The following is a 14678-nucleotide window of genomic DNA, read 5'->3' on the forward strand; positions in this document are numbered from 1 at the left end:
TCAAGCGGCCTGAGAAGTTTGGTCAGTGCAAGACCTTCTTCAGAGGGGCTTCTGTCAAGACCTTGATCGGGTGAGTTTGGAAATACGGCCTCAGTCGCAAGTTGTCATTACTAGTTTAAAGGCCAATATATACATCCGAGGGTTCTTGCCTCTGCTCTCCGAAAGGCCAAACTGGGGTAGTAGACTGGTCTCTAGGATCCCTTCGTGTCCCTTACGAATGCCGTGGGGACGGAGTGTGGGGAGATGGACAGATACACACTCAGAAACTCTCCTGGCTCAACTTGATTGAAGAGCAGTGGGTTAGGTACTCTTTGAGTTTCTCGAATGCCCGGTTGCACTTGCCATGAAAATTTGTCAGTTGACCAGGACACGAACTAGTTGAGGGTCACTACTTGCCCAACTAGAGTTTGTATTTCGTTCACATTCTAGGGTAGGGGCATGTCCATGATCGCCTTCACCTTCTCGAGGTTAGCTTCAACCCCCCTTTTCTAAAATCATGAAGCCCAAAAACTTCTTAGACTCAATGCCAAATGCACACTTGGCTGCATTGAGCTTTATGTAAAATTGATGTGGCACTGTAAAAGCCTCATGCAGGTCTGCCAAAATGTCGTTAGAGTATTTTGCCTTTGACGAGCGAGTCTTCTATGTAGACTGCCATCTTGCACCCTATTTGGCTCTTGAACATGTGAGTGACCAACCTCTAGTAGGTGGCGCCCGCATTCTTGAGCCCGAATGGTAGGGCTAGATAATGGTACAACCCCTAGTCTAAGATGAACGATGTGTTTTCTTTATTTTCAGGGTTCATCTGAATTTGGTTATACCCCGAGTAAGCATCCATGAAACTTAGCATTTTGTGTTTGGTATTTGAATCCACAATCACATCAATCGGTGGCAAGGGAAAGCTAACTTGGCATGCTTTGTTGAACTTGGTGAAATCGATGCACATCCTCCACTTCTCGCTTGACTTCTTTACCAACACCACATTGGATAGCCATTCTAGATAGTGTGCCTCTCGGAAAAACCTCGTGGCTAGTAGGTGGTCTACTTCGTCGACTATAGCATTGCATATCTCTACATTGAAACTTCGGTGCTTCTTCCTCATCTTCTTTGACTTGATATCTACGTAGAGGTGGTGCTTGATTATAGCATTGTCTATTCCAGGCATATCCTCGTGGCCTAGGAGACACATCTCGGTGTTCAGCCAAGAGCTACTTCAACGCCTGCCTCATCTTGGGTTCCATCTTAGTCCCTAGTTTGACCGTTTGATTAGGTGGCTTAGGTTAGGGGCAACTAGCTCCAACAGTCCATTGGGATTCACCTGTCTAAGATTCTGCTCATCTCTTACTTCTTCATCATCATCGGTGAACTCTAGGGGGTGGTAGTTATGCTTTGCATGTCAGGCCTTCGATTGTACTTCGATTGTACTAACTTCCCACACTTGGGTCTTTAGTTTTTGTACATAGCATTCCCGTGCAAGAATTGCTCACCATGAACTTCCTCATGATAGTCATAGTTGGGAACTTAATCTTTAGGTGGTATGTTGATATTACCGTCTTCAGGTTGCTCAGGGTTAGTCTTTCCGCCTGAAAACTCTTTGAGCAGCATGGGCACTGTTCGGAGTCGATTGGGACCAATACCTATCTTAGTGTATGCATCCTAAAAGAGGATGTCAGTGCAGCTGTCGTTGTCGACTAGGATCATTCTGGTTGTGAAATTAGCGATGAACATGGTCACTACTAGCGTGTCATCATGAGGGTACTTGACCGCTTCTTTGTCATCGTCATTGAAGGAGATGACCGATGTCGTTAGGCACTTCCTCTACTTGGTGGAGGGTCACTTCAACGAATAGACTTCTTTATAGCACACCCTTTGGGCATGCAATTTTTTGTTGGATGTGGTAGGGCCACTTTTGGCTATAATTCGAATCTCATCGAGGGGACTATTTCCACAAGTTGGGGTTGCTGGGGGGGACTTCTCACTCCACCTGCCATCTTCTGGGGCTCTCACTTCTCCCTGATCTCCTAGATCTCCCATGACCCTGCTCCGACTCCTTCCTCGGGTCTATTAGATATTGGAGGTAAGGCACTCCAGCTCCTCCATCTTTTCTTAGTGTTGTGAGTTCCGTTCCTGTAGTAGGTGCAAAAGCAAAGGTTGGTCTGGTTACAATTGTCAGTTCCTCAGGTGTCCTTCTTGCCTTCTTCTGTCACACTCAAATTGGACCATGCATGTCTGGAACCCTGCCCCCTTGAGGTGCCAACTTCATCCTATCTCCTGTCTCGTTGCCCCCTTTTGACTTTCTCTAGGGCCTTTGCTTGCCTGACACATTGGACTTCCTGTCAACCTACTCAAACTTAGTTTTCCTTGGGATGATCAAAACGAATAAAGTATCCTCGATGTTGATGAAATTGTCCGCCTTGTCTATGAACTCTTGCAACATCTTGAGAGTTTTTTTAGGTAGCTTCGCCATCAACGGATTTCAAGGCCAAACAACTCCTAGGAGAGCCGCCAGAGTGATCTTCTCATCCTGGTCATTTGTCGTCATGCGCTCTTTGTTGAAGCCAGCAAAGAAGGCTTTCAAGCTCTTGTCCTCCCGCTACTTGACAGTCAAGAGATAGGCAACCAGATGTCTTTGTTCACCATGGATTGCGTTAGAAACAACTTGGCTAGTTCACTAAAACTGTTGATCGAGCTAGGCTGCAATGCCCTGAACCAACCTCTCATGGCTCCCTTCAAGGTCAGTTTAAAAGCTCTGCAAGCTATCTCTTCAAGAAACCCGTGTAAGGTAATATGGGCCTTGAAGGTCTCTAATTGCTCGAGGGGATCTTTGGACTTGTTGTACATCTCCATGTAAGGAACTCGAAACTTTGGAGGCCACAACACAGCCATCACCTCTTCACTAGAGGGCAAGTTTGTGTTGGTGAGTAGGTTGTTGACCGACAATGAAGCCTCTATCCTCTTTGTCATCTTCTCATACTTATCTATGAGGCTACGCAACTAGTGGTTCATCTTCTTTCTTTCTACCCCACCGACACTCCAGGATTCTCTGTGTTCATTTGGATTCATCCTTGCATCCTCTTACGGTTCACTAAACTTCCTCCTTAAGGCTTTTCTTCTCACTGAAGATTCTACACCTCCACTACCATATTCCTTATGCACTCCTTTATTTATGCAAATCTTCCTTATATGTTTGTTGATAAAGCTTCCTGTCAATGGGTTCTCTGAGAGTGCCTTGAGCTAGCATATGAAGTACACATTATTTTTAACCACGTGGTTGTAAGTTCTAATCCCACAGACGGCACCACTATTAACAACGTGTTTCGCACGCTGGGTGCCAAGCTCAGCCACATGCAAAACAGATGAGACGAGGGGCTTGGGGTTTTGGGTAACCTCTAATGCCTAAGTCAGTATTCTTCTTCCTTAGAGAGAGTTTCAATTAGCAAGAGAGCATGAGATCTTATTCTAACCTGGTGTTTAGCCCTTTATGCTGCTATCTGACATGGTCCCCTGTCTCCCACATCAGAGCTGATTGTCTTTCATATGGGACATTACATTGTCGCATTTGATGAGTGTTGCTTTCTTGAGTCACATCTTGGCAATAGGTTGGTGGCACGGCCACTCCCCACGCATTCTTGACAGGGACAGGGGGTCGTGTAGCTCACCCTATTGCTCAGGCCAGGTGGGACAGGGTCAAGGTGCCTTAGTGTGACCCCTACTCATGGCTGTGTCAACAATGTGGGCCCATCGTTACAAGCATGTGCAGGGCGGTATCAAGAATGTTGGCACCCTGTCACTCCATACTTGCTTCCTTATCGCTTGGGCCTTGGGCATCTTCTTACTCGGGCTTGGTGCCTTTTATCCTTCACACAACCCGTGGGTTGAGCAAGCTATCAAGCATTGGGGGCCCCTAGCCCGATCAGGGATGTAACATCTCTTCCAAGAACCAATACCCATCTCAAGTCAATTATCTATCCAGGATTTCTATGATTAGCATGATGAAAATAAAACTAGATTAAAGTCTATATGGTTCTAAAGATTGTGACATTATGAGTTTGAGATATTTTTGTCAAAAAGAAATTTACTTATCCAAAAAGAAAAGAGTCCAGGATTATAACAAATCCTTGTTTGTTGAATGAATTCATAAGCTTTCTTAGTTTTCTAAGAAGGGATATCTACATTTTGTCGTGACTCCTGCGACTATTTAAAGATGGTAACTCTTTTACTAGAAGGAATTTTTGATGACTTATATGCATATAAGAGCTGATTGTTTATTTTAGATACAAGTTCACGTATATGCCTCTTTATCACTAATGAGAGCCTCTCACTTGTCATCTAAAATGCATTACAAATAAATCAAAATGCAGTCTACCACATGTCATCTCAAAATTCGAAAAAGCATTTTATTACTAGTGTTTAATAATAAAATAGCCCATGGGCTTCGTTATTTAGATAGATTAATCCTCAAACTTTAGTTTTAAACTTTACATTTCCCAAAATTGTAAGTTTGACCAAATCAATGTCTCCATTAAAATATCGTTACAAATTCGTCAAAATGCAACGTCATCAACAATGGGGTTTTGCCCATGGCAATGCCGACCATGACCTCAACCACCAGTCTTGGAACCTGATGAGAAATTATCTCAAGAAAATGCTAAAACTCTTATATTATCAATTTATGCCAGGCAGAATAAGAATTATTTTGATGGCTAGTTAATCAACAAAACTAGAAATTAAGATTGAGGTTAAGAAAATATATTCAATAGAGAGAATTCTGAAAAATATTGATTAATGATAAAATTTAAAATTATTTTGTGAAACTCACAAGCCGGGCCTAAATCGCTTCAAAATTCAAAATTATGAGAACTTTTCCAAATAGGAAAAATCCAAACTATTGCATGGAGATTAAATACATAAGTTTACAAGAATCTTGCCGAAAATTTGGCCGATCAAAATCGAATTCAAAATGACACCAACACTTGAAATGAGATATTTCCTAATTAGAAGGCAAGACTGATATTGCCCCAACCCAAGTAAGTTTTTCTTGCCATATTTTCACAAATTCACCTTCTTAAGGTAATTCAGTACAATCATCATAGAATCTAGACCTGGATACCCCATATCAATTTGAATTTGTATCAATTTTGTAGGAAAATTTACATTCACTACTATCTCCATATTCTCATTCTAAAAAAGCAAGAACATAATTAGATATTTAGAGAAGAAGAAACATGATCTTCAACGTTGCTTAAAGAAAATTGGTGACAATACAATCATGCGAGGCCCATGCACCAACGGAGATGGAGTGTGGTTGGGGCACATCTTGAACCTTTGAGGCCAAGGAATCCATTGGTGCTACGTGTATAGTTGCTGGAGTGACAAAGTCACGGTGGCTCATAAGACTTACAAGTGGTTTGGCTGACGTGCGAGCCTTATTTGCTGGTTGATCGGATGATGATGCTTGGGAACGCACCTCATAAATTGGTGCCTAGAAAGTGTGGTGGTGTGATGCATGTAATCTTCAAGTGGCTAGAAGGAAATATGTTGAAAGAAATCTCAAGAAATACCAAAGAAGGAAGAAGAGGCCTTTGATATCCTTTGCACCCAAGACATGGAAAATCAGCCACTTGCTGCTCTGGAAGTTGTACAATGATAGTGCTCTTCGGTAGATGTTTTCCTTTTATGTTGATATCCACTACACTACTCCACCACACTTGTATATTGCAATAGAATAGGACACGTTATGGATATAATATTCTTTATTCTTTGTTTGTTATGATGCCAACCTTGTATACATATAAAGCATTGTTCACCATTTGCACACTATCAATGAGAATCAGAATTCTTCTCTCATATTTCTCTTCCTTGTTATCATTTTCCTCCTTTGATTCTTCATTCTTCAAATTCTAACATGGTATCAGAGTGTATAAGTTAGTAACAATCCTACTCTGTTATCTTTCAGGTCTTTTTACAAACACCTTCTCAGCATTTGTATTCAACTTCTTCGTTGACAGAAGAAGGCTCATCCAACACTGTCCCTGATTCAAACAATCCTTCACACAACTCCTCATCCACTGAAAACCCAAACAGTCCATTTTACCTTCATAACAATGACATTTCCAACTCTATGATCATTTCTCCACCTCTCACAGGCCTAAACTACCTCTCATGGGGTTGTTCATTCACTTTGTCCATTTCAATCAAAAACAAACTCGGTTTCTTGGATAGAACCATTGCTACCCCAGAATCAAGCAATCCTTTATGTGTTCCATGGTTGCGATGCAATAACATCATTCTTTCATGGCTCCTTAATTCAATATCCAAGGAGATAGCTTCCAATGCTCTTTATATTAGCTCAGCTAAGGCAGTATGGGACAAGCTAAAGGTTCACTTTGCTTAGCCTGATAATGTCAGGATCTACCAATTACAACAACAACTTGGAACCATCGTGCAAGGTACTCTAACTGTTAATGAATATTTTACTCAACTGAATGCAATATGGGAAGAACTGAACATGTACAAACCTGTGCCTTGTTGTTCATGTGGCCTTTGCTAAAGCTCTCAATTCAGTAGGTGAAGTACAACAATTTGATAATGTGTTCAAATTTCTTATGGGATTGAATGACATCTATGAGAGCATCAAGGGACAAGTCATACTCATGAGTCCTATCCCCTCCATAGACAAGGCTTTTTCCTTGATTTTGCAAGAAGAAAGACAGAGACAAGCATGAATTCTAACAATGCCTCCAGTTGAATCTTCGGCTCTAGTAGTTTTTAACAACTATTCTAAAAAGAAAGAAAGGCCTGAACTCGCTTATGGATACTATGGGAAATCTGGACACAGCCGTGACAAATGTTGCAGATTGATAGGATTTCCTCCAAATTTCAAATTCACAAAGGCAAAGTCAAGTTACTTCAACAACCACAATCTTTCTCCTGCCCATTCAGCTAACCAAGTGGTGTCTTAAGGCCAGGAGAAAGGGGTAATGGAGGCACTCAATCTGATACTCTCACACTCTCAAATTCAGTAGTTCATGGCACTTATCAATGCTCAACCACTGCAGCCAACTCATAATCAATCCTCTCAAGGAACACCTCAACCCATCAAAGCCATCTCAAACTCGAGCAATAATTGTTCCATGCCCACTACATCTCATTTGAATATGGCAAGTATACCTTCTTGTTTATCTGCTGTTCAAAATTCATCCATTTTTAGCACAAATCATCAATATCAACTTACATCATTTATGCATCACCCATCACACAAACCTGCCAACACACCTTGGATCATTGACACTGGAGCAACAAACCACGTAGTCTGTTCTCCAGCCCTTCTCACTACCATTACTTGCACTACCAAGGCTTATGTCCAGTTGCCCAATGGGACACGAGTTCAGGTCACACATATGGGAGATGTCCATATTTTAGAATCCATAATCCTCATAGGGGTCCTATGTGTCCCTTCCTTCACATTCAATCTCTTGTCTGTCAGTAAACTCATTCTTAACCCTCTTATTTGCCTCATTTTCTTGGACAAATTTTACTTCATTCAGGAACTCTATTCATGGATGACGATTGTGCTAGCTAAACTCAACCATGGGCTATACTTCCTACTCTCAAGCTCTCCTGGTTGTAGTGTCTCTCACCAGCTTTCTAGGACTTCTTTAAATTCTTCCAATGTTTCAGCTTGTAATGTTGTCAATAGACAGAACCTTGATGTTTGGCACCTTCAATTAGGACATTTGTCAAATCAAAGAAAGAATTTAATTCATTCTTCTTGCCTTGATGTAAAAGGATGTGATCAAATCCATTGTACTATTTCTTCTTTATCTAAGCAAAACGTCTTCCATTTCAGTCTAGCATTACTACTACCAAATTGTTTTTTGAAATTATTCATTGTGACATTTGGCGGCCATATTCCCAAGCTTCTTCGCATGGCCATCGTTACTTCTTGACTATTGTTGATGGCTATAGCCGAGTCACATGAAGATATCTAATGCAATTCAAATCAAAAGAACGTTCTCTTTTGCAATCCTTCATCCTTATAGTTCAAACTCAATTTAATTCCAAAGTTAGGCATGTTCGAATTTATAGTGGATTGGAGTTCCACATGCCTGATTTATTTAATTCCCATGGGATTCTATACCCAAAAACCTATGTGTACACTCCACAACAAAATGAAGTTATGGAAAGAAAAAAACAACACTTAATCACTACTACTTGAGCACTACTCATTCAAGCTTCCCTTCCCAAAAAATTTTGGGGAGATGCAGTGTTGACAACTACACACTTGATCAATAGGATACCTTCACCAGTCATTCATAATAAGTCTCCATATGAAGTGTTGTTTTCATCAAAACCCTCTTACAACCATTTGTGGGTCTTTGGGTGTCTTTGCTTTGTTTCTACACTCAAACACAATCGAACTAAACTTGATCCAAGAGCTAAGAGATGTCTATTCCTTGGATATCCAGTGGGAGTTAAAGGTTATAAAGTGTATAACCTTCATAGTCAACAAACCTTTATCTCCCAAGATATAGTATTTCTAGAATCTGAATTTCCTTTTGGAAACACAGATTTTGCTTAACCTTCACAAGATATCAGCATACCTCCTGCCTTATATGATCAAGTCCACTATCCCCAAGATTCATCCACATCTTCACAAGATGTCATCATGCCTCTTCTAGACTCTGAACCCCAAATCAACACTGAACCCACCACCCCTTCACCAGATTCTTACCTCGAATCTTCCTCTCAAACAGATCCATCCACACTCTCCCCTCCTTCACTCATTCCACTTGAAAGTCCCTTGTGTCCTCTCCACCCATGCCCTCACCACACACTCAACTTCAAAGGTCTGATAGAGTTAAGCACATTTCTTCTTATATGCATGATTATCATTGCCAACTTGTCACCACCTCATTCATCATCATCTTCCACTATGCATCCAATAGAGCATCACCTTTCATACAAAAACATTTCACCCTCACACCAATCCAATGCATTATCACTCACACTCACTTTAGAACCAAAGCATTATGAGGAAGCTGCTCTTCATGAGCATTGGCATGCTGCAATGGCAGCTAAATGAAGGCTCTTGAGGCCAATGGCACTTAGTCCATTGTGCCTTTACCTCCTGAAAATAAGACCATAGGTTGTAGGTATGTTTACAAAATCAAGCTCAGATCTAATGGAACTATTGACAAACACAAAGCAAGGCTTATGGCTAAGGGCTATACACAAAGAGAGGAATTTGATTATCAATAAACTTCAGCCTAGTAGCAATAGTGCCCACTATCTATGTCTTTCTTGCTTTCGCATCAATTCTTGGTTGGCATTTGGAACAATTGGATGTCCACAATGCATTCCTCCATGGTCATCTTGAGGAAGATATTTACATGGAGCTTCCACCAGGTTTTTAGCTCAAGGGTGAGTCTCAATCCAAGGCTTAGAGGCTTGTTTGCAAGCTACAAAAGCAAGTTCACAGCTTCTCTTCTTGCCATAGGATTTTGTAAATCAAAATCAGACTACTTCCTTTTTACTTGAAATAATGAGCATGGTTTTTTGGCACTTCTAGTGCATGTTGATGATATTATCTTAGGGAGCAACAATTTGGAGGCCATAAAATCTATCGAAGAACACTTGCATAACCAGTTCAAGATCCAAGATTTAGGAAAGCATAAGTATTTTCTGGGAGTAGAAATTGCAAGGTCAACAAGTGGTAATCATGTATGTCAATGAAAATATACCTTGGAAATTCTTGAAAGTGCTGGACTACTTGGGTGACAGGCTGTTAACACTCCAATGGAGCTAAATCACAAGTTATCACACTCTTCAGGTGACTTGTTATCTGACATCACTAGTTATAGAAGGTTGGTGGGAAGACTCATTTATTTGACTATTACAAGACCAGACATAACATATGCTGTCAATGTACTTAGTCAATTTATGGACAAACCGACTCAAACACACCTTCTTGCAGCTCATAGGATACTTTAGTATCTTAAGGGTTCAATTGGGCAAGGCATCCTCTTATGTTCAAGATTCTCATTACAGCTCAAAGGATATAGTGATTCAGATTGGTTAGCTTGCCCTGAGACTAGACGATCTATTACTAGATTTTGCATCTTTATTGGTGATTCAATGGTTAGTTGGAAGTCCAAGAAGCAAGCCATTGTATCACGCTCTACAGCCGAGGCAGAATATCGAGCATTAGCACATTCGAGCTGTGAAATAATCTAGTTGAAAGAGCTTTTGAAGGTCTTTAACATAGAACATTCACAACTTGTTCTACTATACAACGACAGTCAATCAGCTATCCACCTCACCAAAAATCCAATTTTCTATGAAAGGACCAAGCATGTAGAATTGGATTGCCATTTCATACGAGAAAAGGTTATAAATGGAGTCATTACACCAATTCATGTGGCCTCAAAGTTCCTGTTGGCTAACATCTTTAGAAATGCATTGCCGGCTCCCTTGTTTCATTCCTTATTGTCCAAGATGGGCATTTTGAACATCTATGCCTATCTTGAGGGAGAGTCTCAAAAAATACCAAAAAAGGAAGAAATGGCCTTTGATATCCTCTACACCCGAGACCCACCTGCTGCTCTGGAAGTTGTACAATGACAATGCTCCACTAACATTCAGTTGATGTTTTCCTTTTATGTTGATATCAACTACACTACTCCACCGCACTTGTATATTGCAGTAGAATAGGACACATTATGGATAGAATATTCTTTATTCTTTGTCTGTTATGATGCCAACCTTGTATACATATAAAGCGTTGTTCACCTTTTGCATACTATCAATGAGAGTCAAAATTCTTCTCTCAGATTTCTCTTCCTTGTTATCATTTTCCTCCTTTGATTCTTCATTCTTCAAATTCTAACAAGAAACAAAGACATTATAAGCAAAAACAAGTGAAACAAAAAACAAGAAAAAAAAAAGTTACATGGCAAGAATATGAGATAAGCTAGGGAAGGAGGGAGCTCCTCTCTTCACAAAATCCGGATTCTTTTTTTCTATAGAGAAGGTAAGAAAAAAGGCTTTAGAGATCAGAGAGAGTACCTAGCCGATTTGGATATTGAGTTGAGTTGAGATAAAAATTGAAAGTTAAATAAAATATTATTATAATATTATTTTTTAATATTATTATTTTGATATTTGAAAAAGTTGAATTGTTTATTATATTTTGTGTTGGAAGTTAGAAAAGTTATAATAATTAGATGATATGAATTGAGAGGAGTTAAGGAACTAAACGCAGCCTTAACGTGAAGGAAAATGCATAGTACATCAATCAAATGTACCGATTAATACTTTTTTAAAAACATTTATGTGTTTATTTTTTAATATTTAAAAAAATGCATAAAAAATAATTTTAAAAAATAATAAGTACATTGATCTGTACACTTTCGTACTAATTATCATTTAGCACCAACCTTAACATGAGATGTCTGTCAAAATTAGGCATGTCTAGTGAAACAGAAAAAGTTTGGATGGAAGACTGTCCAAGAGAAGTGTATAGCATAGTTACACACGACAGAAGCTATATAGACAGAAGCATTTGCTAAGTAATGGAAGAACAGGTTTATTTCGAAAAAAAAACATGAGATACCTTAAAAGTGGATGTTATGATTGTTAGAATATAAATCGAGTGTTTAAATGAATTTTATTTCAAGGTACAATTTCAACGATCATCACCACCAACTCCATACAAATCAATTTTAAAATATCATGAGTAGGTAATGCGCTCATCTTGCCACTGAAGAAAATCATGACTTTTATGCAAATCATTAATAAATTATAGAACGTGCAACTGTTAAATGTCAAAGCAAGGGGCTGTTTGGATTTGTAAGTCATTTCATCTTATTACTATAATTTTTTTAAAATTTCACATGAAATATAATAAACAATTCTATTTTTGCAAATCTCAAAATACTAATAATATTTTAACAATATTTTATTTAACTTTCAGCTTTTATCTAAAACCATCTTATCTCATCTCACTATCTAAACATCCCCTAAATTTTTAGAATCTATATTTAATTTTTTTTTAAGAAATGTAGTGAGGTAGAGAGGTATTTATTTGTCTTCTAACACAAACCTTCACATTTCTAAACAATCCTGATTACTTCTCGTGTAGATTCGTATCTCCTTTTTGGATTCATGAAAAGTCATGTTTATCTTGTTGGATTAGTGCGAATGATATCTAGTCTTGTTCAAATTTCAACCTTTTGTGCAAATATTGTCCCGTTCAAGTTATTTATATTGATGTATTGTCCAGTTTGGCATTTGTCTATCTTATCGTTGTGATTCGATTTTGTTACAGATTTGAGAATTGATTGATAGTTCGAGATATCTTATTTCTCTTCACCATGATCGATGTTCAATTCTGCTCCTTCATCTTCCCAGTGTTTCTAATCATCTCAGCCCTCGAGGTCAACCACCGATATTCACTTGCCTCCGAGCCCGCCTGCCTTGCCAATCATCGGTCACCTCCACCTTCTAACCCCATCCTTGTACAAATGTTTCCAAATCCTCTCTGCCCAATACGGCCCTTTACTCTATCTTCGCTTTGGCGCATCGCAGTGCCTGCTCGTTTCCTCAGCCTCCATAGCTGCTGAAATCTTTAAAACCCACGACCTCGCCTTTGCCTCTCGGCCTCTATTCACCTTTGCCGAGAAGTTACGGTACGGAACTTCAGGATTCATCAATGCCCCATATGGTGATTACTGGAGGTTCATGAAAAGGCTCTGCATCGAGGAGCTTCTCGGCACGCGCAGCTCGAGCGGTCACGGCCAGTTAGACGTGAAGAAATCGAGAGGCTGCTGCAGAGAGTGATGGAGATTGCCCGAGATAAAGAGGCTGCAATCGATATGGGTGCTGAGCTGATGAGGCTTACAAATAATACGACATGTAGGATGGTGATGAGCACTAGGTGTTCAGAGCAAGATGGAGAGGCGGAGAGGATAATACAGCTTGTGAAGGAGTCCTTTGAGTTGGCTACAAAGATGTGTTTTGGGGATGTGTTGCCTTAATTTGAAGAAACTGGGATTTTGGGTTTATGGGAAACAGGCTATGGATGTGACCAGGAGGTGGATGAGATTTTGGAGAGGGTTCTTAAGGAGCATGAAGATAGATGGAAGAGTGAAGGAGTTGAGAGAGAAGATAAGGACTTGATGGATTTACTCCTGGAGGTTTGTCAAGATGAGGAAGCTGAGGTCAAGATCACACGGACCCATCTTAAGGCCTTTTTTCTGGTAAATCTCTCTCTCTCTCTCTCTCTCTCAAACACACACACTATTGGAAAAATAAAAATGAGACAAGTCAATTTCAAGATATAATGTGAGTCTATGAATTAAAAGACTCGAATTTCATGATCATCTCAATTGATTTTTGGTCGTCACTTATATATGCCAAGATCTCTTCATTGCTAGGACTGAAACGTCAGGAGAAGTCATGCAATGGGTAATGGCTGACTTGATTAATCATCCCTACGTATTCAAGAAGGTCAGAGAAGAAATAGAGTCTGTCGTTGGAAAAACTAAACTAGTTGAAGAATTAGATACCGCAAATCTCCCTTACTTGCAAGCGGTTGTGAAGGAAACACTTAGACTACACCCACTTGGCACTATGACAATATGAGAATGCTGCCAACACTGCAAAATCAATGGGTTTGATATTCTAGAAAAAACTTCAGTGGCTATCAATCTTTATGCCATCATGAGGGATGAAGATTCATGGGATGATCCTAACGAGTTCTGCCCAAAGAGGTTCTTAGGTTCCTTCAAGGAGAAAGATAAAGACCAATATCAAAGCAAAGAAACGGGGCAAACATTCTTCAACTTTGTTCCGTTTGGGGCTGGAAGGAGAGGGTGCCCAGGAACAACACTGGCATTCAGCTTGATGAATACTACGATTGTAGCTTTGGTTCAATGCTTTGACTAGAAGGTTGGTGGCGATGGCGATAAGGTGGATATGCAATCTGGGCCGGGCATGGCTCTCCCACTTATAACTCGTCCTGTTGTTCACTTTAACCCGTTTGCTGGCACAACATAGTCATTTCTGTCTGATTATTTTCTCTCCCTCAAATGTATGTAAAGTTTCAATGTCTTTATGGTAAAAGGTCATTGCGTTGATGCATATCAATATTGTGTACCAACTTTTTAAATGATGTAGTTGATAACATTTTAGTGAACAGATTCACTATATTGATTCAAGATCATTTTAATATTAAATTCACTACTCTTATATAGTTGTACTCTTACGGAGTTCTTGTATATATAACATAGTTTTGGCAAAATATTCACTATTTTTCTAGAGCTGTTTAGGCCAAACAAGCACTACAGGACTATAAGACTAGCTCTCTTGTCTCTTGTACAGAACTTCAAATTCGTCTATTGGAGATGTTGTGTCAATAGAGACTCTGTGAAGATTTTGAAAAGCTTTGAATTTCTATTTAACTGATCACCATTTCTCATCAGATATTCACAAGTGAAGGATATTCACGAGATAAGAAATCCTCACATTGTTTCTTGATTTTGCCTTTGTTTATCCATAACAATATTATGGCTGGACAGCTTCCTTTCTTCAATATGCCAGATTTAAATTAGGAATCATTCATGCCTTAGCCTCCCATTTACTCTCCTGAGGTTGTTAATGTTAAGATAGGAGCATAA

General features: G+C 39.6%; 1 pseudogene; it reads left to right on the plus strand.

Moving 5' to 3' along the window:
- Positions 1 to 5605: 5605 nt before the first annotated feature.
- LOC122312698 lies at positions 5606 to 14157 on the plus strand (annotated as a pseudogene).
- Positions 14158 to 14678: the final 521 nt, after the last annotated feature.

This window comes from Carya illinoinensis, chromosome 6, assembly GCF_018687715.1.
Source record: "Carya illinoinensis cultivar Pawnee chromosome 6, C.illinoinensisPawnee_v1, whole genome shotgun sequence".
NCBI lineage: Eukaryota > Viridiplantae > Streptophyta > Magnoliopsida > Fagales > Juglandaceae > Carya > Carya illinoinensis.